This window comes from Arachis ipaensis, chromosome B9 (assembly GCF_059453495.1).
Source record: "Arachis ipaensis isolate K30076 ecotype BB chromosome B9, ASM5945349v1, whole genome shotgun sequence".
In the NCBI taxonomy this organism is placed as follows: Eukaryota; Viridiplantae; Streptophyta; class Magnoliopsida; order Fabales; family Fabaceae; genus Arachis; species Arachis ipaensis.
This window is the reverse complement of record NC_142444.1, coordinates 118,190,689-118,196,176: the sequence shown is the minus strand read 5'-3', so window position 1 is coordinate 118,196,176 and position 5,488 is coordinate 118,190,689. Positions and strand designations below refer to the sequence as shown.

At 34.6% G+C, this 5,488-nt stretch overlaps 1 non-coding gene across 1 annotated transcript; it reads right to left on the bottom strand.

Moving 5' to 3' along the window:
* Positions 1 to 4,890: 4,890 nt before the first annotated feature.
* Positions 4,891 to 4,998, bottom strand: LOC148546076 (small nucleolar RNA R71). The gene has a single exon (XR_015900331.1). It is a non-coding gene; the product is annotated as a small nucleolar RNA R71 (small nucleolar RNA).
* Positions 4,999 to 5,488: the final 490 nt, after the last annotated feature.

Below are 5,488 nucleotides of genomic sequence, written 5' to 3'. Positions count from 1 at the left end.
TTCCAAAATTTTCATTTTTACAATAGCTTCTATCACCTGATTCTTCATACTATCAATATCACTCTCATTTTTCTTTAACATTTCCGCATCTTTTTCTTGAACACTCTTAATTGTTTTCAATTCTTCCTTTTTGCCGACGAGTTTTTCATTCAACTCTTCTATCATTTTATTTTTTACTTCTACTTCCTCCTTCAGCTCTTCGGAGTCATTTTTCTCCATATTTTTTTATGTTTATTATCTGTCCTAACTTTGGCCAATGCTTGCCAAGAACCTAGTCAGAAAGACATAACTTTATAATAAAACAAAAAAATTACTTGCTCACAAATTATACTTATACACACCTGTAGGTATTGGGCGATACCAATATCATCTACTTCATTGACCAATGTAACATCAGATGACGTTTGGAACACTTCATCAGCTACCACCATAAAAGAAAAACTAGGACCCAAAACCAATGTTCCATCACCCACATCGGAAAAGGAATGCAATTTTTCTTGATTACTCACAAAGGTAGTCAATTACTCTAAAGAAATATCTTTTTCTCCCTCATAAAAATCATTATTTTCGGTAGCTAAGTCTGTCTTCCTCTTTATGAAAACCATAAGTTTCCTTTTTCGGGCTGGCTGATTAACTTCATCCTCCCCATGTCCTCTAACTGGGTCAGACGAAGAGCCTTCTTTTTCTACATTCTTGCTTTTCATCCGAGCTCTCAAACTTGCCGCGGTGACACCTAGGTACTTTTCACCTACAGAAAACACAACTAATCTCTTAAAACACCACACAACAATACTTTTCTCAAATAAAACATGACTATAAGTCTTACTGATGAGCGGATAATTTATACGTTTTTTGGCATTGTTTTTACATAGTTTTCAGTATAATTTAGTTAGTTTTTAGTATATTTTTATTAGTTTTTAAATAAAAATCACATTTCTGGACTTTACTATGAGTTTGTGTATTTTTCTATGATTTCAGGTATTTTCTGACTGAAATTGAGGGACTTGAGCAAAAATCAGATTTAGAGGTTGAAGAAGGACTGCAGATGCTGCTGGATTCTGACCTCCCTGCACTCAAAGTAGATTTTCTGGAGCTACAGAACTTCAAATGGTGCGCTCTCAATTGCGTTGGAAAGTAGACATCCAGGGCTTTCCAGCAATATATAATATTCCATACTTTGCCCGAGTTTAGATGATGCAAACTGGCGTTCAACGCCAGTTCCATGCTGCATTCTGGAGTTAAACGCTAGAAACAGGTTGCAAAGTGGAGTTAAACGCCAGAAACAGGTTACAAACTGGCGTTCAACTCCAAGAGAAGCCTCTACACGTGTAAAGCTCAATGCTCAGCCCTAGCACACACCAAGTGGGCCCCGGAAGTGGATTTCTGCATCAATTACTCATTTCTGTAAACCCTAGTAGCTAGTTTAGCATAAATAGGACTTTTTACTATTGTATTTATATCTTCGGATCATTTTAGTCTTGGTGACTCTGGTTCCCCTCTAGGGCCGAGACCAATGAACTCCATTACCACTTATGTATTTTCAACGGTAGAGTTTCTACACACCATAGATTAAGGTGTGGAGATCTGCTGTTCCTCATGAATTAATACAAAGTACTATCGTTTTTCTATTTAATTCAATCTTATTTCGATTCTAAGATATTCATTCGCACTTCAATATGAATGTGATGATCGTGACAGTCATCATCATTCCCAACCTATGAACGCGTGCCTGACAACCACTTCCATTCTACCTTAGATTGAATGAGTATCTCTGGGATTTCTTAATTAGAATCTTCGTGGTATAAGTTAGAATCCATGGACGGCCATTCTTGAGATCCGAAAAGTCTAAACCTTGTCTGTGGTATTCCGAGTAGGATCTGGGAAGGGATGGTTGCGACGAGCTTCAAACTCGCGAGTGCTGGGCGTAGTGACAGACGCAAAAGGATCAATGGATCCTACTCCAGTATGATCGAGAACCGACAGATGATTAGCCATGCAGTGACAGCGCATTGGACCATTTTCACTGAGAGGACAGGATGTAGCCATTGACAACGGTGATGCCTAACATACAGCTTGCCATAGAAAAGAGTAGGAATGATTGGATGAAGACAATAGGAAAGCAGAGGTTCAGGAGGAACGAACGCATCTCCATACGCTTATCTGAAATTCTCACCAATGAATTACATAAGTATCACTATCTTTATTTTATAGTTTATTTATCTTTTAATTACTAAATCTCCATAATCAATTGAATCCGCCTGACTGAGATTTACAAGGTGACCATAGCTTGCTTCAAGCCGACAATCTCCGTGGGATCGACCCTTACTCACGTAAGGTTTATTACTTGGACGACCTAGTGCACTTGCTGGTTAGTTGTGCGAAGTTGTGACAAAGAACTAAGATTATGAACGTGCGTATTGAGTTTTTAGCGCCGTTACCAAGGAATGGAACCGTCACAATTTCTGCGTACCATGTTTTTGGCACCGTTGCTGGGGATTGTTCGAGTTTGGACAACTGACGGTTCATCTTGTTGCTCAGATTAGGTAATTTTATTTTAATTTTAAGCTTTTTGATTTTATTATTCTTATTTTCGATAAAAATAAAAAAATAAATATTTTCAAAAATATATTTTTTTATTCATAATTTTTAAGAATGAATTCTAGTGTTTCATGATGATCTGTTGAATCCTTGCTGGCTGTAAGCCATGTCTAATCTTTTGGACTGGGGTTTCAACTTATCATCACAAGAGCTTGTTGATCTTCACCCATTTGGCAGTTACACACATAGTTGTTGTATACATGGGAGGTATCAATATCTGCTGAAGCTTGGCTGGCCATTGGCCATGTCTAGTATTTTGGACCGGAGCTATCACTGAAAGCTCAGCTGGCTAGTGAGCCATGTCTAATTCCTGGACCGGAGCTTTAGACTAACATTGCGAGATTCCTGGAATTCCTATTAAAAATTTTGAAATCCTTATTTTACTTTTTTTTTCAAATAATTTTCGAAAAATACCAAAAAAAATTATAAAATCATAAAATCAAAAATAATTTTTGTGTTTCTTGCTTGAATCTTGTGTCAGTTTTTAAGTTTGGTGTCAATTGCATGTTTTTAAAATTTGTGCATTTTTCGATGAACACATGCATTGAGTTTCTTTCTTGTTCTTCATGATCTTCAAGTTGTTCTTGATAAGTCTTCTTGTTTGATCTTTAAAATTTCTTGTTTTGTGTCTTTTCTTGTTTTTCATATGCATTCTTGAATTCTTAGTGTCTAAATATTAAAAATTTTTAAGTTTGGTGTCTTGCATGTTTTCTTTTATTAAAAATTTTTCAAAAATACATACTTGATGTTCATCATGATCTTCAAAGTGTTCTTGGTGTTCATCTTTGCATTCAAAGTGTTCTTGCATGTTTTCTTTGTTTTGATCCAAAATTTTTATGTCTTGAGTCTTTTTGATGTTTTTCTCTTTCCTTATTAAAATTTAAAAATAAAAAAATATCTTTCCCTTATTCTCTCATAAATTTCAAAAATTTGAGTTGACTTTTTCAAAACTTTTTAAAATTTAGTTGTTTCCTATGAGTCAAATCAAATTTTCAATTTAAAAATTCTATCTTTTTCAAATCTTTTTCAAAAATCAAATCTTTTTCATTTTCTTTTATAATTTTCGAAAAATTTCAAAAATTATGTTCAAAATCTTTTTCTTGTTTTTATTTCATATTTTCGAAATTAATGCTAACAATTAATGTGATTGATTCAAAATTTTTAAGTTTGTTACTTGCCTAGTAAGAAAGGTTCAATCTTTAAACTCTAGAATCATATCTTTTTGGTTTCTTGTTAGTCAAGTAATCAACTTTGATTTCAAAAAACAAATCTTTTCAAATTTACTTTTCAAATCTTTTTTTTTAATTAATCCTATCCTTTTGTTTCAATCATATCTTTTTCAAAACTACCTAACTAATTCTATCTCTAATTTTCGAAAATCCCTTCCCTCTTTTTCAAAATTCTTTTTTTTTAAATTAACTAATTGTCTTAAATTTAATTTAATTTGATTCAATTTTCCTTTCTTAATTTTCGAACTTTAATTTTTATTTTTTATTTTTTATTTTTTTAAATTCAATTTAAAAACAAAAATACTTTTATTTTATTTTATCTTATTTTCGAAAATTCTTCTCCCTCACCTCCTTCTATTTATTTATTCATCTACTAACATCCCTTCTTCATCTAAGAATTCGAACCTACTCCTCACCCTTGTGTTTGGATTCTCCATCTTCTATTCATACCTTCTTCTACTCACATAAAGGAATCTCTATACTGTGACATAGAGGATTCCATATTTTCTTTTTCTGTTTTCTTCTTTTTCATATGAGCAGGAACAAGGATAAGAACATTCTTGTTGAAGCTGATCCTGAACCTAAAAGGACTCTGAAGAGGAAGCTAAGGGAAGCTAAAGCACAACTCTCTGGAGAAAATCTGACTGAAAATTTTGAAAAAGAAGGAGACATGGCCGAAAATAATAACAATGCAAGGAAGATGCTTGGTGACTTTACTGCACCTAATTCCAATTTACATGGAAGAAGCATCTCAATCCCTGCCATTGGAGCAAACAACTTTGAGCTGAAACCTCAATTAGTTTCTCTGATGCAACAGAACTGCAAGTTTTATGGACTTCCATCAGAAGATCCTTTTCAGTTCTTAACTGAATTCTTGCAGATCTGTGATACTGTTAAGACCAATGGGGTTGATCCCGAGGTCTACAGGCTCATACTTTTCCCGTTTGCTGTAAGAGACAGAGCTAGAATATGGTTGGACTCTCAACCTAAGGATAGCCTGAACTCTTGAGATAAGCTGGTCACGCCTTTCTTAGCCAAGTTCTTTCCTCCTCAAAAGCTTAGTAAGCTTAGAGTGGATGTTCAAACCTTCAGACAAAAGGAAGGTGAATCTCTCTATGAAGCTTGGGAGAGATACAAGGAACTGACCAAAAAGTGTCCTTCTAACATGCTTTCAGAATGGACCATCCTGGATATATTCTATGATGGTCTGTCTGAATTATCAAAGATGTCATTGGACCATTCTGCAGGTGGATCCATTCACCTAAAGAAAATGCCTACAGAAGCTCAGGAACTCATTGAGATGGTTGCAAATAACCAGTTCATGTACACTTCTGAAAGGAATCCTGTAAGTAATGGGACACCTCAAAGGAAGAGAGTTCTTGAAATTGATACTTTGAATGCCATATTGGCTCAGAATAAAATATTGACTCAGCAAGTCAATATGATCTCTCAGAGTCTAAATGGATTGAAAGAATCATCCAACAGTACTAAAGAGGCATCTTTTGAAGAAGAAGCTTATGATCCTGAGAACCCTACAATAGCAGAGGTGAATTACATGAGTGAACCCTATGGAAACACCTATAATCCCTCATGGAGAAATCATCCAAATTTCTCATGGAAGGATCAACAAAAGCCTCAACAAGGTTTTAATAATGGTGGAA